Source organism: Marmota flaviventris, chromosome 17, assembly GCF_047511675.1.
Source record: "Marmota flaviventris isolate mMarFla1 chromosome 17, mMarFla1.hap1, whole genome shotgun sequence".
Classification (NCBI taxonomy): Eukaryota; Metazoa; Chordata; class Mammalia; order Rodentia; family Sciuridae; genus Marmota; species Marmota flaviventris.
In genome coordinates this window covers 16739008-16765098 of record NC_092514.1, presented here as the reverse complement: position 1 = coordinate 16765098, position 26091 = coordinate 16739008, and the positions used below count along the sequence as shown (strand labels likewise).

Sequence of the window (26091 nt, the reverse complement as noted above, 5' to 3'; positions counted from 1 at the left end):
AGGCCTAGTAGGAGGTCTTCAGGCCATTGGGGGCATGCCCTGAAAAGGATGTGGGGACCACAAAGCCTTTCTTTTGCTCTCCTTTTCTTCCTGGCCATGAGATGAGCTGTTTTGCTCTGTCACACACTCCCACACAATGCACAGTCACAGGCCCAAGCAATGGGGTCCAATTGCTCATGGACTAAGACCACTAAAAGTGATAAGCATAGTGGCACACACCTGTAATTCTGGCTACTTGGGAGGATAATCCCAAATTTGAGGCAGCTCAAACAATTTAGCAAGACCCTGCCTCAAAGTAAAATTTTTTTAAAAAATTATTTTATTTTATATGTTCTTTTTAGAACATATATACATGAAGTAGAATATATTTTGGCAAGTTGTACATACGTAGATTATAACTTATTCTATTTAGGATCCCACACTTGTGGCTCTACATGATGCAGAGTACCCTGGTCGTGTATTCAAATACAAGGCTAGGAAAGTTACGTCAGATTAATTTTACTATCTTTCCTGTTCCCCTCCTATTCTTCCCTTCATTTCCCTTTGTGTAATCCAATGGATTTCTATTATTCCCCTCCCCAACCTCCCTTGTATTAGGTTAGCATCCACAAATCAGAGAGAACAGTTGACCTTTGGTTGGGGGAACTGGTTTACTTCATGTAGCATGATAGTCTCCAGTTCTATCGACTTACTGGCAAATGCCATTATTTTATTCTTCTTTATGGCTGAACCTTGATGAGGTACTAAGTTAAGAATCTAAAATAGCTGGGTGCTGTGGCAAATGCCTATAATCCCAGCGGCTTGGAATCTGAGGCAGGAGGATCAAAGCCAGCCTCAGCAACTTAGTGAGGTTATAAGCAACTCAGCAAGACCCTGTCTCTAAATAAAATATAAAAATGTGTCTTAGTGGTTAAATGCCCCTGGGTTCAATCCCCAGTATCCCACCCCCACAAAAATATAATCTAAAATAGATGCTCATTCATCTGTTCCCTGTCCCACTTGTCTTCCTCTCAGACTTTTCCTGTCCTGGCCCACAGTCCCCCACAACAACTCCATAACCTGCAAATCCTCTTCGAAGCTTAAGCTCTCTGAGTAGCTCCCACATCTGCTTTGATTGAAACACAAATGTCCCTGAGGACACCTGAATCTGCTATCTTCTAAAAATGTAGAGCATGCTTCTTCTACACTTTTGTCAAAAGTTCTGCTTTTTTAAAACTTTAAACTCTTAAGACTTTATCACTCTCTCTTCTTCCTTATTACTTCATTATTCATTGAAATGTTATTCACCAGTGATGCAAAAAGTGTTCAGCCATGTTTGTGGCTGGTTTCCACATCCATGTGCACGACCTTGGCCACTCAGTGTATGCCACTCCTATATCCAGGGCAGCTTGGGCACTGCACAATCCATAATGGACACATGGTGGCCCTAACTCTACTCCATGCTTGCCATCTGTCTAGTTGTCTGTTTGGATGCTATAACAAAAACACCATAGTCTGGGTGGTTTAAACAAAAGAAATGTATTCCTCATAGTTCTAGAGGCTGGGAAATCTAAGATCAAAGCATGTTTGGTGTCTGCTAAGGCCTCCATCCTGGGCCATAGATGGCACCTTCTTGCTATTTTCTCACTGGATGAAATGGTGAAGGGAGCTCTTGAGGTCTCACTAATCCCAGTCATGAGATCTCCACCTAACTACCTTGAAAAGTCCCCACCTGTAAACACCATTGCACTGGGAATTGGGTCACAACATATTAATTTGGGGGAATGGGTACACCCAGTCTGTGACACCATCCATTCTCATCCTGACCTGGTCATCAGATACTATCCTGATTCTCTTAACAGAAACTCTTCTCTGGCTGGGTTTTTCAATTACTTTAATAAGATAAATTGGGCAACATCAAAATTCCTAGATTGTTGAACTAATTTCTCCCAAACATTTGGCTCTCCCCTTCCTTTATTTCTCTTCTCCATCGGCTTAGATCCCAGAATTCTGCCTTTGATTTTTTTTTTTTTTGAGAGAGAGAGAGACAATTTTTTAATATTTATTTTTTAGTTTTTGATGGACACTACATCTTTTTTTTAATTTTTATTTATTTACTTATTTATTTTTTGACACTACATCTTTATTTTATTTTTATGTGGTGCTGAGGATCGAACCCAGCGCCCCTGAACCCAGCACCCCGCGCATGCCAAGCGAGTGCACTACGCTTAAGCCACATCCCCAGCCCAGAATTCTGCCTTTGACACACACACACACACACACACACACACTCCTAACCACCTCACGGATAACTTATACTCTTACTTTTTCAGTGAAAATGCTATTGATTTTTTTTTTTTTTTGTAGTTGTAGATGCACAGAAAGCGTTTATTTTTATGTGGTGCTGAGGATTGAAACCAGTGCCTCACTCATGCTAGGTGAGTGCTCTGCTGCTGAACTGCAGCATCAGCCCCTGTTTGTTTTTTGAGGTACCGGAGATTGAACCCAGGGCCTTGAGCATGCTAGGCAAGAGCTCTACCACTGAGCTGCATCCCTTTTTTTTTTTTTTAATTTTATTTTGAGACTTTGGTCTCACTAAAGTTTTCCATATAGGCCTAAAACTTTCCATCCTCCTGCCTCAGCCTCCTGAGTAGCTGGGATTACAGGCATGTAACACTATGCTGGTCTGAGAAAACTTCTCTGACTTTCCTCTATCAACCCCGCCCCCTCTTCTTTCATCCTTTCCTCTTTTTATAATAGAGGAGTTGTTATTGCCTAGGCCAGGATTTCTCAACCTCACCACTTGTTGATGTTTGGGGCTAGATTAGTCTTTGGTGTGGGGACTGCCTTTTCACTGTAGGATGTTTAACAGGATCTCTGGCCTCTATCTAGTAGATGCAAGTAGCATGGCCTCCAGTTGTGGCAACCAATATATCTTCAGATGTTGCCAAATGTTTGTGGGGGAGAACCACTAGCATATGCTCATGCTTCTACAAGTCCCTGGGACTCTACCACCCGCTTCGTGCATACACAATAAGCTCAGGAACCATGCAGTATTAACTATTATTTTCTCTCCAGGATGGTCAACAGCTCCCTCTCAACAAAATTATTTTCATAAAATATTTAAATATGCTGAAATTTCTCCATTGTAAACCAAACCCAAACCAAACCAAACCAAAAAACTCTCCTTCAATAGCACTTCCATATCCAGTCACCAGGGACCCCCTCCTCACCAATCTGGCAAGCGTTGGTTATGATCCTCACTCCCTCAAATATGACTCAAGATCCTGTCATTCTGCATCTGAAGCTTTCACAGAGGTACTAAGTGACTACCATGTCAATAAATACAGTGAACATTCTTCAGCCCCTGGATGTGAGGCCCATTGTAGGAGAACCAAATTGAACTTGATCTTGACCTGGTTGAGTTTCAGGTGCCTCAGAGGCATGCTCAAAATGTTGGGTGGACATTGGGTAACAGGGCTAAAGTGAGAGGGGAGATCTAGGTGGGACATAAATGCCTAAGTCTCCCATAGTGCACAGGGACACAGACATATGTGTATATATGTAAGTAATGCCATAGGAAGCATGAGTTCTTTGAGTAGGGTGAGGGGAATTTTAATCAAGTTCTCAAACTTGAGGGTACGTCAGAATCACACAAAGGGTTTGCAATAAATGCAGACTGCAGGGCCTCAGCTTCAGTTTTTAATTCAGTAAAAACCAAATAGGGGGCTGGGGATGTGGCTCAAGCGGTAGCGCACTCGCCTGGCATGCGCAGGGCACTGGGTTCCATCCTCAGCACCACATAAAAATAAAATAAAGATGTTGTGTCCACCGAAAACTTAAAAAAAAAAAAAATTCTCTCTTTCTCTCTCTCTCTCTCAAAAAAAAAAAAAAAAAAAAAAAATAGGGCTGGGGATGTAGCTCAGTGGTACAGGATTTACCTAGTATGCTTGAGGCCTGTGTTCAATCCCTAGCACTACAAAAACAAAACAACAAAACAAAAATCAAAAAACCTTGGTGAGATGGAGAATTTGTATTTTCATCAAGTTCCCACAAGATGCTGAAGGTGCTGGGCCACTTTAAGAACACTGGTCTAGAGTGCTGAAAGGGCACCCAGGCCTCCCAATGAGACGCTCCAACAAGGATTATCCAAGAGCGAAGGATGAAAGATTGAGGAGACAAGAAGAAGAAAGGATGGACCACCTGGTCAAGGCAGGCGGAGGGAGGCAGGGTAGATCGAAGATGCTGAAGCCCTTGGACTACATCTCCCAGGGAGCATCGCGCCAGCTACCGCGCGCCCTCTAGAGGCGGTTGGAGGGGTAGGCACCGGGGGTGGGGGGGAATCGCTGGGACCTTTGACAGAGCACCCGCGAGCGCGGCGAGCCGGGGCTGCTGCGAGCTGCAGAGGCACCGCGGAAGCCCAACAGGAACCTAAAGAGGTGGGTCAGTAGGAGCTGCGCCGGCCACTGGTTCCTTTAAGCCTAGTTGCGCTGTCTTCCCGATTTAAGCGGGCGAGCGAGAGTCCGGGATTACGGGCGCAGGGACACAGGACTGCCCCTCTGGGAAGACGCGCTGCGGTGATCGTCGTGTGGCTCCGGTACCTCTTCGTGCAGCAGGTCCTGTCCCCAGTTGGAGAGGGACGTCACGCTCTGTCCGACTCACTCTGGGATTGGAGGGACCAGTGCTGCAGGTGATAGTGTCAGGTGGCCGCCCCCTCCTCTCCGGGCTTGGGGAGGAGGTGATTGGCGCAGGATCCTCGGACTGAGGGCCAGGTGGCTCCCGAAGACTGTGGCCCTGAGAGGCATTCCTAGCCCTTGATGTGGTGGGACAGGTGCATGGGCGCTCCTGGCCGGGTATCTTGGGGCCCGGGAAGCCTCCCACATCCTCCTTGATGATGCCCGAGGTGTGTGTGTATGAGGAGGGGGGTATTGCCGTGTAGTGTCAGGATCTAAGACCTTGGCCATCCTCGCGTCCACAGAGCTCTGCCCCGCTTCCTGTCCTGTGGTGACCTCGGAAGGGCGCCGGTGCCCGTCTCCAGGGTTAGCTCGCGGTGCCACCGCGCAGTGCACCTGGTGAGCCCAGGAGGACCGTGTGGATGCTTGTGGGTGTCCCGGTAATGCGCAGCCTGTCGTGAGTGCAACAGTAACAACCACCTTTCCCAAATGCCTTTAACAAAATTAGTTTTATGTTCTTATTTTTTAAAACATCAAGTTTGATTCCGAATATCTTAATTTTATTTTGTGGGAGCTCCATTTGCCAGCACGCAAGTTTATATAATAAGCAGTGTACGCTTTCGGGGGCGGGGGGGGGGGGGTTATTCCGGTGAAGGTGCTCTTCCTTGCCCTCTATCGGATGAATTATGTTGGACTGGTTGACATGCTTATCCATTAGTAACTGCAGTAGCTGGAGGCGAGAGATAAAGTGTTTTTGAGTAGAGTCACAACTCAGCCCTTCAGAACGATTTTTGGTTTCAGCAGATTTTGGTTATCCAGTTTCAAACACTCATTTCAACGTTTAAGATGGGGATGGTGGTGGTGGGGGGATGAATTTGTCAATCCTAATAGCTTACTCTATAGAAAATAGCTTTGCATGATTAACTTTCAAAACAAGCAAGTTGAATATGTAGATCCGAAGCTAAACCTGCATACCGAACTCTGCATATGTTTTAATACTAGTTTTTTTATTGGTGATTTTTAATTGTAGGTGAATACGATATCTTTATTTCATTTATTTTATTTTTCGGTGGTGCTGAGGATCGAACCCAGTGCCTCACACTTGCAAGGCAAGGGCTCTACCACTGAGCTACAACCGCAGCCCCTTAATACTAGTTTTAAGCTGATTAGTTTGGCTGTTCCAGTTAGATAATTTTGTTGTCTGTTAAGAGGCAACACCATATGTCTCTTTCTAATTTTTGTGCTTCTTATTTCTTTTCTTCCATGGGTCATTCTCTCGACAGTGTTGACTTTAAAGGTTAAACAGGACATCTTCTTTGGGCTTAATTTTAGGGGAATGCTTCTCCTGTAAAATCACTAAGTGTGCTCTTATGTTAGTATTTATTCCTAGGTACTAAGAGTTTGAAATTTGGGGATGTGCTTTGGTCTTTTTCCAAATGCTTTTGTATAGCATTCATTGATATGACCATGTAGGCGTCCATCTTAAAATTACTAACATAAGTGATTATGCTGCTAGATTTTTTTTTTCCTCTAAAATTTTGGGATACTTTGAAGTGCACTTTTGGGTAGTTTGGTAGAGTCAATAACCTAACATTTTATTTAGGGTTTGCTATCTATATTTATAAGCAAGATTGGTATATAGTTTTCTTCCTTCCCCATTTTTGTGAGCTCATAATTAAGGTTTTGCTCTCCTTACTGATTAAGTTGGGAAACTTCCCATCATTTTCTGTGCTCTGGAGCAGAAGAATTATCTGTTCCTTAAAGTTTCACAGAACTTGACTGCAGACTGCCTGGGCTGCTACTTATGTTTTCTTTCTTCTTTTCCTTCTTTTTTCTGTTTTGGGGATTGAACTCAGAGCCTCACCCATGCTAGGCAAGCCCTTTACCACTGTGCTACATCTGCAGCCCTGCTGATGTTTTTTAGGAAGTTGATATCAGTATTTAACTTCCTTTTCATTTTTTTCCATAAACATTGATTTCTCAGGTTTTCTATTTCTTCAAAGTCAATTTAATACTTTCTATTTTTATAGAAAATCCTTAGCATTATTAAAATTTAATATATTTTAACATAATGTATGTACTATTCTAGATTAAGAAAATAAATAAACTCATGTATTTATGAAGTTATCTTTCTTGTTAATATTAATACTTTTTGGTGCTTTTTCTCTCTTTTTATTGGTAAGACTTGCCTAATGATTGCTTATTTTATTAATCCTTTCAAATAACCAGATTTTGGATTTATTGATTAGTCCTATTGATTTTTATTTTTCTATTTCATTGATTTTTATTCTTTATCTTTCTACTTAATTTGAATTTATTTTAAGCTCTGATCTCTTGAATTGAAAGTTTGGATTAATCTTTTTATATATATTTTATTTTTTAGTTGTAGTTGGACACAATATGTTTATTTCATTTATTTATTTTTATGTGGTACTGAAGATCAAACCCAGGGCCTTGCACATGCTAGGTGAGCGCGCTGCTGCTTAGCCACAACCCCAGCCCCTGGATTAATTTTTTTTTTTTTAATTGTTTCAGGGCTGGAGTTGTGGCTCAGTGGTAGAGCTCGTGCCTGGCATGTGTGAGACACTGGATTCAATTCTCAGCACCACATATAAATAAACAAATAAAATAAAGGTCCACTAACAACTAAAATATATGTATACATATAAAAAATTTAAAAAGATTAGTTGCAGATAGACACAATACCTTTATTTTGTTTATTTATTTTTATTTGGTGCTGAGGATCGAACACAGTGCCTCACACATGCCAGGCAAGCGCTCTACCACTGAGCTACAACCTCAGCCCCAAGACATTTTGAGATATTATAAAAACAAAGAATTTATTGTCACTGAAGGAACTTCTAAAGAAGATACTTGAGGGAGAAGGAAAAATGTTTTTGTTTGTTTTTTGTTTTTTAAAGGTTAGATACAAGAAGGAAAGGAACAAATTTTAAAATAATTTTAAGCCAGGTGCGATGGCGCATGCCTGTAATCCTAGCAAAAAATTGTCCATCTACAATTTTTTTTAAAAGTTGTTAATGCTTTTATTTTGTCTGAATTCTTGAATTTTAGCTTCCCCATGTTTTTTTCCACTGAATTCAAAGATATATATATATATATATATATATATATATATATATATATATCTATATTTAAAAATATTTTGTAACTGGAAAGTGTTGGGATTTCTATTTTGCCACACTAATGAAAGAAAAATAAAGATTAAAAAAAGAAATCTGGGCTGGGGTTGTGGCTCAGTGGCAGAGCGCTCGCCTAGCAAGTGTGAGGCACTGGGTTCGACATTCAGCACCACAAAAAAATAAAATAAAGGCATTGTGTTCACATAAAACTAAAATATATATATATATATATATATATACATAAATCAATTTGTAGTCTAATGAACTATCAGTTTTTATAACTATTCCCAGTGCCCTTAAATTGAGTAGAAGTTTAAGTTTATTGGTTATAGTTCATGTTCTCTATCTCCCTAATTTGTTTTTCCTCTATTTAACCTATTAATTATGAGAGTTGTGGTAAAGATTTCCACTGTGATTCTTGTACATGTTTTGTGTTATGCTTCTATTGGCTATGTGCATACTGATGTGTGTTTGTGTGTGTGTGTGTGTGTATACACCATGTATATATTTTGATTCATTCTATTTTTTGTGTATGTAGTACTGGGGATTGAACCTAGATATGCTATACCACTGAACTACACCCCCTACTCTATTTTATATTTTATTTTGAGGCAGAGTCTCATTAAATTGCCCAGGGGTGGTCTCAAACTTGGGATCCTCTTGCCTCAGTCTCCCAAGTTGCTGGGATTATAGGTATATACCACCACATCTAGCTATACATTGTATTTTTGAAGCTGTGTTTTTAAGTGCTTCAAGATTCACAATTTTTATATCTTCTGGTTGAATTGTACTTTTAAATTTTTTTTTAGATGTTTATGGACTTTATTTTATTCATTTATGTTATTTATTCATTTATTTTCTTCATTTTATGTTGTACTGGGAATCAAACCCAGTGCCTCACACATGCTAGGCAAGTGCTCTAGATACATCTCATTTAATTATTTTGCTTTTAATTCTATTTTTTCTGGTATTAATATTGTTATGTTTTCTTTTTGTTAGCATTTATCTGGCATATTTTTTCACTTATTTATTTTAAATTTTCTGTTTTGTTTGACTTGTTACTCTAGTGATCAGCTTCTAGCTACATTTTTTGTTTTACTTATTAATCTTTTATAAAAATTGTAAAATATACGAACACAAAATTTACTATTTGACCATTTTTAAGTGTATAGTTTACTAGTGTCAAGTATATTCATAGTGTTGTTCAGAACATTTTCATCTTGCAAAACAGAAACTCTATACCCATTATCTGCTCCTCTAGCTCTAGCAATTACATTTCTACTTTCTATGACCATCTATTTTAGATTATTTTTTTGTGGGGGTGGGTTACTGGGGATTGAACCCAGGGGCACTTAACCACTGAGCCACATTTTTATATTTTATTTAGAGACAGGGTCTTGCTGAGTTGCTTAGGACCTCACTAAGTTGCTGAGGCTGGCTTTGATACTCCTGCCTCAGCCTCCCAAGCCACTGGGATTATAGGCATATGCCAGAGCACCCAGCTATTTTAGATTCTTAACATAGTACCTCATCAAGGTTCATCTATCTTATACAACATGTAAGAATTTTATTCCTTTTAAGGCTAAATGATATTCCACTTTATGTACACATCACATTTGCTTATTTGTTCGTCTGCCAATGGTGGGTACTGGTGCTGCTTCCAAATTTTAGCTATTGTGGGTAATGCTGCTATGACCATGGATGTACCAATAGCTCTATGAGAACCTGTTTTCTGGATCATAAGCTAATTCAATTTTCAATTTTTTGAAGATTTTTTGCCATAATGTTTTCAACAGAGGCTGCACCATTTTACACTTCCACCAGTGAGATATAGGGTTCTAATTTCTCCATATCCTGTCAACATATGTTATTTTCTGTTTTTTTTTTTAAATCATCCACTTAATGGGTATAAAATATTACAAAATTTTATCTTTTTTTTTTGTGTGTGTGTGTGTGTGGTGCTGGAGATTGATCCCAGAACCTCACCATGCTAGGCAATTGCGCTGCTACACACACCATCTGATTTTTGTTTTTAAAATTTTTTTTCCAGTTGTAGTTGGACACAATACCTTTATTTTTATTTGTTTTTATTTTTATGTAGCGCTGAGGATCAAACCCAGTGCCTTGTAGGTGCTAGACGAGAGATCTACCGCTGAGCTACAACCTCAGCCCCTGTTTTGTTCTGTTTTTTTGTTTTTTTGTTTTTTTGAGACAGGGTCTTGCTAAGTTGCCTGGGCTGGCCTTGATCTTGAGGTCCTTCTGCCTCATCCTCCCAAGTAGCTGGGATTTGAAGGGTACACCCCCAGGACTGGCTTGAAATCTTTGTCTTTTAATAGGCATCTTTAAACCACTTACATTTATTTTGATTACTGATATTTGGGGGCTTATTCCTGTTGTTTTATTTCATTTTCTATTTCTTACTCCTTGCTAGCCTCCACCCATTATGCAATTTTTGTTGGACTGAGTTTTTCTTGTTCCATTTTATATCTCTCAAGACGTGTAAGTTACATATAGTCTTCCTACTCGGCTGTGATTAGGTACTCATTTTTTTGGCAATTTTTCATTGAGAAACATATGTGCAAAGGTGTAAAAATTACAAATGTCTAGCTCAATGTATTTTGGTAAACTACATATATATATAATCAGCTTTCAGAATAAGAAGAAAACTTTTCCTATGCTCCCAAACCTGCTTTGTTGTGCTCACCATCAAGGATAACCACTATTTTGATGTGTATAGTTCTGTTTTAATTTTGTAGTGCCATGGATTGAACCCAAAGCCTCGTGTATCCTAGGCAGGTACACTACTACTGAGCTACACCCACAGCCCCTCTATTTTGATTTCTAACACAATAGATTAATTTTGCATTTTTCTACTTAACATTAGAATTATACAGTCTGTATTCTTTTGATTCTGACTTCTTTCCACTAACTTTACATTTGTGAGATTTGTCTATATTCTTGAGTGCAGTTGTGGTTAATTTCATTCTTTTTTTTTCTCCTTCCACATTTTTTTATTGGTGCATTAAGTTGTACATAATGATGAGATTTGTCGTTATGTATTCATACATGTATGCAATATAGCAATATAATTAGGGCAGTATCACTCCCCAACACTTCCTCCCTCCCTCCCCTCCTCCCACCATAGTCCTTTTCCTCTACTGATCTCCCTCTGATTTTTTTTTGCGGGGGTGGGGGGTGGAGGGTGGGGGTGTAAAAGGGGTTGAACTCAGAGGCACTTGATTATTGAACCACATCCCAGCTTTATTTCCTCAGGGTCTCACTGAGTTGCTCAGCACCTTGCTGTCCCTAAGGCTGGCCTTGAATTTGGGATCCTGCTGCCTCAGCCTGCTGTCCTGCTGGGATTATAGGTGTGCGCCACCACACCCGGCCTCCCTTTGAATTTCATGAAGTGATCTCACCATCACCACCTTTCTTTTCCTTTTTTCCTTTGTACCTTCTGCACATGAGAGAAACATAACTACTCTTGACCTTCTGAGTTTGGCTTATTTCATTTTTGATTAATTTCATTCTTATTATTATATCTATCCTATTGTGTATATATTTATAATGTATGTATCCATTGGCATTTGGGTTGTTTGCAGTTTGGGACTTTATGTAATGTGCTGTCGTGAACATTCTAGCATTTATCTTTTGTTGAATGAATGTATATGTTTCTGTGAGTTTATAGCCAGGAGTGCAATTTCATCATATAGAGGGTGCATATATTTTTATATATATATACCATTATTTTATTTATTTATTTTTATGTGGTGCTGAGGATCAAACCCAGGACCTCGCATGTGCTAGGCGGGAGCTCTATGGCTGAGCCACAACCCCAGCCCTAGAGTGTGCATATCTTTTGTAGATAGCATTCGTAGATACTGCCAGTGACTTACAGTACTCAGCATGTCGTTGTGTTCATGGCCATAATTTTATTTGTTGTTTAATTATTTTTATTTTTAGTGATACTGGAGATTAAACTCAGGAACACTCCCACCCTTTTTTATTCTTAGACAGGGTGTCACTAAATTGCCCAGTCTGGCCTTGAACTTGTGATCTTCCTGCTTCAGCTTCCTGAGTTGCTGGGATTATAGGTATGAGCCACTACACCCAGCTTTCATGGCCATAATTTATTACAGTGAAAGGATACAAAGCAAAATCAGCAAAAGGAAAAGGTTTATTATGGGGTCCACATCTAAAAGAAACCAGGCACAAGCTTCCAAGAGTCCTTTCCCAGTGCAGTCACACAAATGTGCTTAATTTTCCTAGCAATGAGCTGTGATAACACATGAAATGTTGCCAACTAGAGAAGGTCCCTAGAGAGTCAAAGCTCAGGGTTTTTACTGAGAGCTGATCACACAGGACCCCCTTTGCCTAGCATATTCCAGACTCCCAGAAAGAAAGCAGGTGTTCAGCATAAACTGGAGTGTTTGCACAAATAGTTTAGGCACAATGAGTCACTCTGACCCCTTAGGATAGTGGGAACCCCAAGTTTCCAAATGCCTGTCAAGTTGGGTCAACCTCGGGTTCGTTAGGAATAGCAGCAATCTCAGACCTGCTATGTTTATGTTTTCCTTCAAAAGTTCCCTCCTATTTTTCTCAAAAAAAGATGGACACTGTACCCAGAAATGACTTCTCCCAGCCAGATAAGTATCTTTTGCCCTCTCACAAGGAGAGAACAGCATTTATGTGAGTATTACAAAACAAACTGGGGTGGCATATGTTCAGCCTCGCATGCCTGATGCCTCAGGTTTGCTAGCATCATGGAAATACAAAACAAACAAAATAAACAAACTGTGGTCAAAGAACCATTTCCTGACTTTGGAAGCTATCAAAGCATGGCACTGCTAAATAGACTTGAAGGTATAATCATGAAAGAGCATAAAGGAAACACTCAAACATTTAAATTTATTTTTCCCCTCAATTGACTTCAACATGAACATCATCTAACATAGCCATTCCCAACTTCGTTTACATCCTTTCCATAGAGCCATCCTGATTGCAACCCACTACCGTTGAACCACGATGCAAAGAAAAGACCATTGACTCCAATTTAAACCAAATTAAAGCAAGCTTATATTGTGTACACAAGAGAGAGCTGGTCAGCAGCTGTCTCACCCAGAAAAACAGGGCCAGAGAACAGCAGCTGATCTGATTACAGGGAAGTTTTTATGGCACAAAAAGTGGGGTATCTTGGGAGCTTATAGCTAACTGTGTTCTAGCAAGCGTAATACAAGGGCAGACAGCAGCTTTAGGATCTGCATTGTTTAACATCTCAAGATAGGAAGCAAACTCAGATTCCAACCTCAAAGTTAATGAGGAGTAGCTGGGATTTCAGGGAGGGCTGTCATCTGGTCAAGGAAAGCTGGGCACGGATAAGTTCAAAGCACAAACAGGAATCCCAAGCAAGTTTTTAAAACATCAAATTATGGTCAGGCCAAATTGAAATTTTAGTATTTTACAGTAAAACAGAAATGAACCTTTCGTGATTTTGTGACGAGATGGCTCCCAATCTTAAAATGGAATTAGGCTGGGTTCATCACCTACACCACTACCATCCCTGTAATTACTATTCCCCCAAACTCCGTCCAGGGGTCACATGACATTTCGTCACTAACTTCCCCTTCTGTGGTTGCATTACAGTTTTTATCACTTAACTTCTTGTTTGTATGAATTTGACCTCCCGCCAGATTGAGGATTCCTTGAGGTCTGAATAGCAAGTCATACTTAGTTATACATCCTGTGTCTCCTTGGAAGGATGACATGCTTATAGTTGGTGCCTATTATCGAAAGAACAGCTAAAAGGGAGAAAGCAGTCTCTTCTCCCATTATATATCCCCCTGATTAATATGTAAATGAATTTTGTTCCGTGCCAAGGATGATGATACAAAGCACCGAGCTGAAATGAACTGCTTGAGTTGTCTGAGTTCTGTCTGCAGTGGATGGCATAATGAAAGGTTTTCCTTTGAAAGACTTTTTGAGGTCATTGAACCTGAGCGTGGGCTTCCATTGTCAAATCATCTTTTCTGCCTTACTCTGTGGGCTGTTTCTGGTTGTAGACCTGTTTCCTCCCTTTTCCCAGGCATTGGGGGGGGGGGGGGGGCTGAGTTAGTTATATTCTCATTCTTTACTCTTTTGTCATCACAGGTCCGTGCAAGCCCCTCTCTTGCTTTGCTTAGTCCTGAATTTGTTGGTTCACGTGCCCTTTCATTCTGTGTGCTCCACTATGCTCCACTCTCATTTCCTTCCCCTCATAGCCAACTATTCTGATGTGTTTCCTAGGTATGCTTTCATTGTATATATACTGTATTGTATGCATGTAATTTTAGTGTCATGTTATGGCCTTTTTTCTGTTTCTAAGTGGCATCACTCACCATCATGTTTATCATCACTCACGGTCCATCCCTGTTGCTTTGTGGCTCCCTGGTCTTCATATCTGCCACATTTTGCCTTTCTGCTCTCCTATGGATGGTACCCAGATTTATTCCTACCCCCAGACACCACGAGAAATGTTGAATGAAACTCAAACATGTCTCCTTATGGGCTTGTGTGAGAGTCTCTTTGAGATTTAGATCTAGGAGTGGCCTTGCCTGGTCGTAGTGTGTGCCTAAACAATTGGCCCTTCATATCTCTGGGTTTCGTGTTTACAAATTCAACCAATCATGGATGGAAACTATTTTTAAAATTTACATCTATATTGAACACGTGTAGGCTTTTGTTCCTTGTGATTATTCCCTAAGCAATACAGTATAACAATTATTTGCATAGCATTTTACATTGTATTGGGAATTACAAGTAATCTTGAGAAAATTCAAAGTACACAGGAGGATATGGGAAGGGCCTGTGCAAATACAACACCACTTTTTGTAAGGGACATAAGCATCTGAAGATTTTGGTATCTGAGGGGCATCCTGGAACCTATGCCCTGTGGATACTACATGTTCTCCAGAGTAACTGTACCATCCTACATTCCCCCAGCAGCACACTAGGATTTATTTTTTCTTCCTTCTTTTGTAGCTTAGGTGCAAGGTTATACACAGTTTGAGTAACTCTTGTCTGAAACGCTTGGGGATTTTGGAATATTTGCTTAAACACAAGAGATCTAGAGGGGACCCAAGTCTAAACAAAAAATTCATTCATGTTTTGTATACACCTTACACACATAGCCTGAGATAATTTATACAGTATTTTTGGTGCACCTGTGTGTGACTGCCACTGTCACATATGAGATCAGGTGTGAAGTTTTCTCCTTGTGGCATCATATTGGCATTCAAGAAATTTTTGATTTAGGAACATTTCAGATCTTGGATTTTTGGACTTAGGGGTGGGTGCTCAAACCGTATAACAGTCTGCTGATAAATACTTAGTAAGGACCAATTGTGTATCAGGTGCTGAGATTATTGTGAGGAATAGGATGCAAATTCTGTCTATTAAGTTAATGTTTGGGTGGGGAGACAGATGAGTGGGCAGGCAGTTACCAGAAAGGATGACGAGGGTTGAGCACAAAATTGGGCAGCAGGAGTAGGGAGGGGCATGTCAGATAAGATTTCTTAGAAGGTGATATCTAAATAAAGTGAGCAGAGGAGTTAGCCAGGATAAAGCAAAGAGGCAAAGGCCTTTTTTTTTTTTGATACTTCATCTGCAAAAATCTATGAGGTGACAGTTTAGCCCAATAAAACTGGAAAGTGGAGATCATGGTTTTGTGGTATTAAGGAAAGGGAGAATTGGGGTAGATTGAGAGTTGGAGCAGTAAGCAACCCAAAAGTAGGAAGCAGGAATGACAACAGAGACAGGGGGAAAAAATTCTGACATAGAATCAGGAATGCTGATAATCAAAGGTTGATGAAGACGAGTCCCATGCTAGTTAAATGTGCCAGAACATAAGAAAACATGAGAGCACGCCAACTCACTTTATGAGGCTAAAATAACCCAGGTAGAGAACAGTAGAAGCCCATAAAAATAAACTACAGACCAAGTTCACGTATGGTATGTGTGTAAATATCCTAAATATAAGCACAAAATGAGTCCAGCAGACCATTAGAAGAGTAATAAATTTTGACCAAATAGATTTTAGTCTAGAAATTTCCTGAATGTTCCGATAATTGGATGTATGTTCATCTAATACATTAAACAAATAAAAGGGAAAAGCTATATAATCATCTTTGGAGAGTGCGGATAAATGCTCCAATAATGGGGCTGGGGTTGTGGCTCAGCGGTAGAGCGCTCGCCTCACAAGTGCGAGACCCTGGGTTCGATCCTCAGCACCACATACAAAAACAAATAAATAAATAAACAACTGAAAAAAAAAAAAACCCTTATACTTAAAAAAAAAATGCTCGAATGAATTTGACTTTGAATTTCATCATTCCCCGAGAAGCTTTCCTGCAGTGTGCTTCTCTATGTGCAGTTTTCCTGCCCAGTTGGTTTTCTCACCTTTTACTTTCTCTGGTGAATTTTTGCTCATTATTTCTATAACGTTTCATCATGTCCTTTGTTTTTTGTTTATTCAGTGTGGAATGAATTATTCTCTCTTCTCTAGTAGTGCCTCTGTTCTTGCATTTCTGTTGTCTATTTTTCTCTTCTCTGTTTCTTCTGTTCTAATTTTTAATATTTACTTCCTTTCTTCTGGTAGAGAGGAGAGGTGCAACTTGGAACTTTTCAAAGTCATTGTTTACCACTTCAGTGGGAACACCTAGGATTATTGGGAGCCAATAGAAGCTATATCTTTTTTTTTAATATTTATTTTTTAGTTTTTTGGTGGACACAATATCTTTATTTTACTTTATATGGTGCTGAGGATCTAACCCAGTGCCTCATGAATGCTAGAGGAGCACACTACCACTGAGCCAAAACCCCAGCCCCGAAGCTATATCTTTTTTGAAGTGACTTTATCTGTTATTAATAGATTCCGCCACTCCTGTTCTCTTTTCTATTCTTTTTTCTTTTTGGTAGCAAGATTGAACCCAGGGGCGCTTAACTACTGAGCAATACATTTTATCCGAAGACAAGGTCTCTTGAAGTTGCTTTAGGACCTTGCTAAGTTGCTGAGGCTGGCTTTGAACTTGCAATCCTCCTGCCTCAGCCTTCCAAGCTGGTGGGTTTACAGGTGTGTGCCACCATGCTCCTGTTTTCTTTCTTACTTTTTTTTTTTTTAATTTTTGGTTGTAAATGGATACATTGTCTTTTTATGTCATTATTTTTATGTGGTACTGAGGATTGAACCCAGTGCCTCACACATGTGAGGCAAGCACTCTACCACTGAGCTACAGCCCCAGCCCTCCTATTTTCTTTTCATTGAAGTTCACATGACATACTGTGCCATCTTTTAATTTCAACCATAAGTCATTTATATCATAACTGTTGATAGGTTAGAGCTTAAACCTGACATTTGCTTACTTTTTTTTTTTTGTAAATAGTTTGTTCTGTTTTCCTTTTTTTTTTTTTTGAGAGAGAGAGAGAGATAGTTTTTTAATTTTTTTTTTTTTTTTTTAGTTTTCAGTGGACACAACATCTTTATTTTTTTATTTTTATTTTTCTGTTTTCTTTTTTCTGTCTTCCTATGGATTTTTTTGAATATTTTTAGAATTCCATTTGGATTTTTCTGAAGTCTTTTTCTTCCTATCTCTTTGCATAATGTTATTAGTGGTTGCTCTAATTATTACTTTATATAACTTTTCAAAATCTGCAGGCATCAGTGTTTTACCACTTCAGTGAAGTGTAGAAACTTTATCTTTCTTTACTTTCCCTATTTATGAGTTTCTACATACTTTTAGGATCACAGTTATAATTTTTGCTTCATCCATTAAAGCTAATTTAGAAATCTTAAGATAGAAATTTCATTGTAAATACATACTTTTTTTTTTTTAACATGTTATTTCTTCTGTTCTCATGTTTTTAAATTCTCTCTTTCCTAATTTTCTTTCTGTTGAGGGCACTTTCTTTTGTGATTCTTTTACATTTTGGAGGGTGTTTGGTTATTATATTTTTCAATTCTAAAATTCCATCAAAATATGTGTCTTTTACTTCTTTACTATCACATTCATAATTGTTTTAAAGATGATGGCTTTTTAAAAATCACTATCAGATAATTCTGACATCTGTATTATCTCAGATGTTGGTGATCTTTTCTCAATTGAATGACACTATACCAACAGGAAGAGGAAGGGCTGCCTTCACCCTGCTGGGCAGGAGTATGCTATGGTTTGAATGTGCTCATCAAAACTCACTTTGCAGCCAGGCATGGTGGTATACGCCTCTAATCCCAGCAGCTCAGGAGGCCGAGGCAGGAGGAACGCAAGTTCAAAGCCAGTCTCAGCAATTTAGCGAGGCCCTAAGCAACTTAGTGAGACCCTATCTCAAAATATAAAAGGGGCTGGGTATGTGGCTCAGTGGTTAAGTACTCCTGGGTTCAATCCTTGGTACCAAAACCAAACAAAAGAGGCCAGGCAAAAACTCACTTTGCAATTTAATTCATATCATGAAGTATTAAGAAGTGGAACCAGCTGGATGCAGTGACACATGCCTGTAATCCCAGTGGCTCAAGAGGCTGAGACAGGAGGATAGCAAGTTTGAGGCCAGTCTCAGCAATTTAGCAAGGCCCTAAGCAACTTAGTGAGACCATGTTTCAAAATAAAAAATAAAAAGGGCTGAGGGTGTAGCTCAATTGTAAAGTACCTCTGGGTTAAAACCCCAATATTAAAAAAAAAAAAAAAGGTGGGACCAGGTGGCAAAATTAATAAATGTGTTTGGGTCATACAGACTCTACTTGGATTAGAGCATTAATGGGTTATAACTGGAGTGACTTTATTAGAAAAACAAGCCTCTCTGGCCTGCATACTCTGTCTCATTGTGGGATATCTTCTGCTGTGTTAGGACCCAGCAGGAAGGCTCTCACCAGAAGCTGAACAGATGCTGGTGTCAGGCTCTTGAACTTCCAGAACTGAGATAAATGAACCTCTTTTCTTTGTAAAGTACCCAGCCTCAGGTATTTTATTACAGCAACAACAACAAAACCAGACTATACAGACTGGAAGTATCAATTCCACTGATGCTGCTGGGAAGATGGTGGTGGAGTGGGTTCATTCTTGCCAGCTTTTCCTGACATTGTCCTAGTGAGGCACTAGGTGCCTTGTATGTCTTCATGAAGGTGGAAGCCTGGGCTCCCTATTCTCCTGTTAGAATGGGGGTAGGGTAAGGCCTAGTTGTTTTGTGTGTGTGTGTGTGTGTGTGTGTGTGTGTGTGTGTGTGTTACTGGGCTGGAGTAGAGCAGTGTGGCCTAAATATTTTCCATCTTACTAGAATGCCTCTTTCCTGGACCTTTGGCCTGAGAAGGCTTTTCTTAAAGTTCTTTACATCTGTGTCTTTCAGTGTTTCCAAATCACTTGCTTTTTCAGCTCCATGTTTGGGGTAACGAGGCAATAAGAAAATTTATTGACTCATCACTGGGGTGTTCCCTGGGCTGTAGGTTCCCTAGACAGACAGCCTGCCTTCTTCTCCCCACCTTTCAGAATCTGTTTATATTTGTTCTATCTCTGATGTCCAGCATTTTTAACTGTACTTAAGGAGTAGAATAAGGAAAACCATCTCCACCTTACTGGTAGCCCAAGTCCACGCCATGTTTTTGTGAAACGGTTTTATTTAAGAGGCCAGGCAAGCAGTAAACTGTCCCATGTTCTGAATTTGTGTAAGTCTTTCACGAAACTCATGATGAGTTTCAAAGGAATAGCATTGACAAGCAGGCTACACAGGTGATGCTGCATATCTCCTACGTCTCATGAGGAGGCGCGTGATGTCAGGTTGCACAGCTGGTGGGGATGGCAAGCTTGGTTGCATCTTCCTTTTTGAAATTAATAAATTATCTGTGGGGTGAAACTTTGATATCAAGTGAGCATGCTTTTCCCCCAACCACTTTCTACTCAACTTTTGACACATCTTGATCAATATATTAGGGTTACAAAATGGTAATTTCCTAATTCTATTATTTTTCTTTACATTAGTTAACTCGTATTCTTTAGAGAAGGACTTTATTCCCCCATCCTTTAATTCCTTTTTTTAGTATCAATGTGTGTTTAAATGATATTTAATAATTTATAGTCATTTATATAAATATAAATATTAATATTAAATACTTTGTGGTAGGGGCAGTATAGGGATGGAACCCAGTACCTTGTACATTCCTTGCTCTATCACTGAGCTTCCTCCTTAGCCTGATTCGAGTGTTTTCCTAATGTTCTGACTGAGTGGAGAATAGTCAAGTTGCGTGGATATGTTGGTAGGCTGTGGGCAAATTATTAAGTGTTTCAGAACTTGTTTCTCTTGTTGAATGGAAAGCATTTTATTGGCTTCAGCATATTAAAAACGGCTATTATAAGGCATGAGACTGTTCTTTCCAGTGGATTAAATAAGGTAATGGTGGGGATTCAGTGTAAATGCTTGTTGAAAGTGACTCTCAAAGGTTTATGGTTCACCCTAGAAGTGAGTGGTATAAAACTGGTGTGCTGAGCCTTTGGATAGGAGACCTGTGCTTTTTCTTTTACTGAATGACTCTCCTACTGTATTACTATATGCCTTTGAAGTCAGTCAATGGCTCAATTTCTTTTCCTTATCTTCACCCAGAAGAGTATGACAGGATTCTAAACAAATTGAATTCAGATGAAAACATCACACAGTGATATATACAGGAATTGAACATTATATGGTACCCCATTCATAGGTACAATTTTATGTATCCGTTAAAATAAAAATTTTAAAAGGGGAAATGAGAAAAACATAGAATCTTTTTATATGTAGTCATTAAATTAAAGATGAATATAAGCATAGAACTTAGTCATTAAAAGGAGCTACCAAGGAAGCCTCGTGTCAGGTCCTAGGTTTGCTTTTACTTGAGGGAGTAGTAGTATAGCATTTTAATAACAGTTCCAAGTGAAATAATAAAAGGACTATAAAGTTATAGCTTTTTTTTTTTTTTCAATTTGCTCGGAGAAGGTTTAGGCAGAGGACACGGGAAAGTAGATTTATTTATAACCTGCATTTGAGTGAATAAATAGAACTTAAAAGGAATGATTAAAATATTAACCATTACATTTAACAAGTAAAATGTGTATAAATATAAAAAGACACTATTTAAAGAAATATTTTTGGTCTTTAAATGTGATGTCTTCTTTCAAAAAGTAATTCTTAGCCAGGGGTGGTGGCCTGCACCTGTAGTCCCAGCTACTCAGGAGACTGAGGCAAGAGGATGGCTTGAGCCCACAAGTTCAAGACTAGCTTGGGCAGCATAGTGAAATTTCATCTCAAAAGAAAAGAAGAGGGACTGGGGCTGTGGCTCAGTGGCAGAGCACTTGCATAGCATGTGTGAGACACTGGGTTTGATCCTTAGCACTGCATAAAACTAAACCAATAAAATAAAGGCATGCTGTCCATCTACAACTACAAAAAAATAAAAACGTAATAAAGAAAAGCAGAAAAAAGAAAAAAGTAATAATTCCTGCTTGTGGTAAAAGTTGCAGATAATGTAGATGCTTGACATAGTGAAAATTCCCAATTTTCCTCCAACTGTTTTGTTTCTAGTCTTTGAGATCTTTTCTGTGCATACAGTAAATTTTTTTTCCTAGAAATTTGCTCATACTAACCTAATCATACTATCGCTGCTACACATATTTTTTTAATAGTTATAGATGATGGACAGCATGCCTTTCTTTGTGTAGTTTTTTTTAATGTGGTGCTTAGAACCCAGTGCCTCACACATGCTAGGCAAGCGCTCTGCCACTGAGCTATAGCCCCAGCCCATGCAACACATATTTTTATGTCTGTATGTGGACAATCTATAAAACTCCTTTTAAAAAAAAAAAAAATGAGATTTTTCTATGTTGCTCTGGCTGGCCCTGATCTCCTGGGCTCAAGTGATCCTTCTGCCTTCAATTAATTCAATAAAATTATTTTGAAGGGAAGTCATGTTGGAAGATTTTAGTAGTATCTTAACAGTGATTTACTTTAGATAATTCTTTGGGGCCTAATTCATTGTTAGAATATGCATCCACTTACCTGCTTTGAATTGATTTTGCTAACAGAAGTCAGCATTCTCTGTTGGTCACTCTACAGTATTTTACCCCAGCTCCCCAGTGACACAAGGAATGAACTTGCTGATAAAGTTGGCAGAGGAAATCAGGATGATTTTTTTTTTTTTTGGTCTATAATATATTGACATTAAATGGCCCAATTTAGGTTACATTTGATAGCTTCATCCTCCTTTAGCTAAATAAGCTGGCTATGGATATTCTTCAAGAAAAAAAAATTGTTACAAATTTTTAGACTAATGTATGCATGAGCTGGTAAAGAAGAATGTCTTAGCTACAATTTCAGACTAATATAAGCACATTTTTGTTATTATGATCTTGCAAGTTTGCTAACTGCTTCACTGAAAATAGTGTACATGGAAAAACCTAGTACAGTATATCCCCAAAAAACATTTGGCTATTTCTTCAAGTTACTTATTTAAATTTGGTCTTGAGCTTGTCATATTATTTCTTTTAAATTGTTATATTTATGTAAACATTTATTTTAGTGCTTTTTTCTTCCTTTGGAATTTTTATTCATTTATTTATTTTTATTCAAATGTGTTTTAATGTTTTTTATATATCTTTATTTTATTTTTTATGTGGTGCTGAGGATCGAACCCAGGGCCTCTCACGTGCTAGGCGAGCGCTCTACCGCTGAGCCACAATCCCAGCCCTTTATTCATTTAATGAAATGAAAACTTATTGATTACCTGCTTTCTCTAGACAATTTCCTGCGTACCGACATGCAGTGGGGAACAAAATAGACAAGAACGCTGTTCTCATTGAATTTATAATTAGTGGGGGAGTTAGGCAATAAATAAGAAAATCTCAGGTTGTGATCAGTTCTTTTTTTTTTAATATTTAGTTTGTAGTCACAGGTGGACATAATATCTTTATTTCATTTTTTTTAATGTGATGAGGTTCGAACCCAGTGCCTCACATGTGCTAGGCAAGCACTCTACCACTGAGCCACAACCCCAGCCCCAGGTTGTGATCAGTTATAAGGAAAAATAAATAAATAAAGCAGGGTGATAGTGGATCAACCTTGGGGGCAACATCTAGTAGGAGGTTGATATAGTTAATAATTAATATTAGTTACTATTTATTGGAAAGACATTGTGGCAAATGGGAAGCGTGCACCTTAGAGTTAGGTAAGATTCTGTATAAATCTCAAGTATCTATATGCAAACTGTGTGGACTTGAGTAAATTACCTTGCTCCGCAGTTTCCTCAACAGCTCAGAAGGAGAAAAATATCCCTATTCCATAGTGGCTTATGTGGAATTAAATATGATAAGGAAAAGCACCTAGAAAAGGGACCTATAATAGAAAAGCCTAGAAAAGTATGTGACTTATAAACAGTAACTAAAATATTACTAACTTAATTTGCTTTGTTCATTAAAATTTTTCAAATAAGAAATATCCCCATAATTTCTATAGTTTTAATATCATGAGTTAGTAAGATGGTATGTTTCAAAGAAAGCTTTAAACATTCACACGTGCTCATTGTCACCATGGTAACTGCTAAAATAGGGAATTGCTGGCATCAGCATATTCATTTCCAGGAATTGTCGTCGTTTAATGTTCACCTGCTGTTTGACCAAATTTTGTTGAGGTCATACCTAATAGAAAGGGAACTAGATTGATTGGGCATTGAATAAGAACAACTTTGAATAGACCCAAAAGGTAATAACATCAGTGGATATACTGTTTCATTTGTTTCACACTGAAGAGAAACTAGAATTCAAGGATATTTAGTACCTTACCCAAACCAGGGAACCAGGCTGAGATCCTGCTAGACCTCAAACTGGGAGCAGGAACAGCCCCAAGATACCAAGTCTATTGGGGCTGCTGATGGAGATTTCCACTGAGGAGATTCTGAGACCAAGCAGAAGTCATCACTTCTTAGATAAGCAGCCCAATGAAGTGGCATTCCAGGAAGGAGCAGGGACTGTAGGGAGGGTAGAGATTGGGGTAGCAAGTCAGCCACCGTACTGAAACCTAGTATAGGCCAGAGAGATGAAACAGGGGTCTGCATCCAGCATAAGGGAAGAAAGGAAGGTGTAGGTAACAATTAAACTGATTTCTCACCTATCCATTTGCTCTAGAGACAGAACCATGCAAATAGCACTGATTCTTTCTTCTTTTTCCTTTCTCTCAATAAAGAGGTGTTCCTCCCTGGGTCTCAGGTTGATGGATGAAGGATTCTGCAGAGACCTTTGTCAATTATCCCCTTATTGTTCATATTTTAATTTCTCCTTCTACCTAAAAACACACTCATATGCCTCTTACCATTAAAAATAACTGAACCATCAACCTCTATTCTGCCTGTAACTGTTGACTTCCTTTCAGGGCTCAGTTTTTAGGAGAGGCTGACTCCATTTCCTTTACCTTTAGTTTCCTACTTAATTCTATAATCTTGCTGAATTCTTAGTTGTGACCTCCTTACCTTGCTGTGTTCTTGGGACCTTGCTGTGTTCTTGGGGAAGGCAACTGTTGAACCTTTCCAGTGGTATGTCTTGGGCATTTCAAATTCAGCATGAATTTGAACATGAATTCAACTCCACTTCCATAATGTGATGCTTCTAAAATGTTTCCACAAATGCTCTGATACTTTTCCTTCTAAGAGGTGGAGCTTAATGTCCCTCCCCTTGGCCATGGACCAGACTCAGCATCTTCCTTCCAGCTAGTGGAATGAGACAGAAGTGATGGCATGAAGGGACTAGGCCATTAAAGATGTTGTGACTGGCTTCTTTCTGATCTCCTCTCTTTTGGGTCACTTGCTCTTGGGAAGCCAAACGCCATGTTGGTAGGATATTCTAACAGTGCTATAGAGAGGTTCACTTGGCAAGGAACTAAGATGGGCCACCAATAACCAGCTGTACCTTACCAGGCATGTGAGTGAACTTGGAAGTGTATCTTCCAGCTCCAGCTGAGCCTTCCTATGCTGGGGTCCCTGCTAGCATCCTGACAAGAAATCCTGAGCTTGAGCCAGCCGGCTAAGCCTCCTCCAGACTCTGGACCCACAGAAACACTGAGACAGCACATTTGTTGCTTTAAGCTGCCAATAATTGTGGGTGATTTGTTACACAGCAATAAATAGTTAACCAACATACACAGCAAACCTATTTTCCCAGTCTCAGCAAACTGAATCCAAACTAGGAAATTCCTTTTTTCTTCCCTAAATCCAACCTGTGACCAAATCCTGTTATTTCCAACAAATGTATTGGTTTAGACTGTTCTTATTTTCACTGTCACTCTCTTCTATCGTTATTTCTCATCTAGACTGTTTAAATTGTCTCCAGTTTTATTCCCTTATAATCTGTCCCCCGACTACAAACAGCTGTCATTCTAAAATGTGAACTTGATCATCTCTATTCTTTGGTTAAATTGTTTTTACTGGCTAGAGGTAACCTCACCTTAGCAGGGCAGGTGAAGTCACCCGAGGTTTGAGACTGGCTTTGCTTTCCAGTTCCGCCTCTCATGCCTCATGCAGTAGGAAGTGTAGCCATCAGAAATGGCTGATGATTGCCATGGCTCTTCCTGTTTCTGTGATTTAGTGTGTGAAGTCCTCTCTGCTTTTTGGCAAGCGTTCACCAACTCTCCAACTTTATCTACAGAAAGTGAGACATCCCTCCCCTCTTCTTCCCTAAACCCCAGCAGATACTTCTGTAATTGCTGTGATCACATCACTGTAATTAATTGTTTCTCAATGTCTGACTCACAATTAGACTAGGAATCCCACTAGATTAAGAACTGAGCTTTATTCATGGTAGTGGTGCTTCTCTGAACTTAAAAAAATTGTTCATATTATCTATTTTTGCTATACTGGGGGATGGAACCCAGGGCCTCACACATGCTAGGCAAGCACTCTATCATTGACATCTTCAAACCCCTCCCCTTAAAAAAAATAAAAAAGTCCTATTAAAAAAAAAATCCTACTACTTTTACTTTTAAATGTATCAAATATTTCTGAATATATAAAAGGACTAGATATTCCACATAAGAACCTGTCCACTCTGCACACAGCACTGGTAAATAAAATTGCATACTTAGCAATGGTTATAATCTGAGGTACCTTGTAATATGACCATTTTGTTCTTGAACCTTTCCCTCCTCACTTCCTTCTCTTGACTTTCAATCCAGTGGACAAGCACAGACATATGTAACACTTAGAGATGGTTGAATAAATTCCTACCCAGAAGTCTTTTACAGATGACAAGTTTTCCTATGAATTTCAACAC

General features: G+C 39.1%; 1 protein-coding gene across 2 annotated transcripts in view; it reads left to right on the top strand.

The window, feature by feature from the left end:
- The first annotated feature begins 4328 nt into the window (after positions 1 to 4328).
- Positions 4329 to 26091, top strand: part of Specc1 (sperm antigen with calponin homology and coiled-coil domains 1) — a 269979-nt gene continuing 248216 nt past the window's right edge. The window contains exons 1-2 of one of the 2 annotated variants that reach the window (XM_071603066.1): positions 4722 to 4882; positions 4958 to 5051. The gene's annotated coding sequence lies outside the window, so the exon portion shown is untranslated. Of the gene's footprint in view, positions 4419 to 4721; positions 4883 to 4957; positions 5052 to 26091 lie in introns of those variants that run through there. The other variant, XM_071603067.1, reaches the window with a different exon arrangement.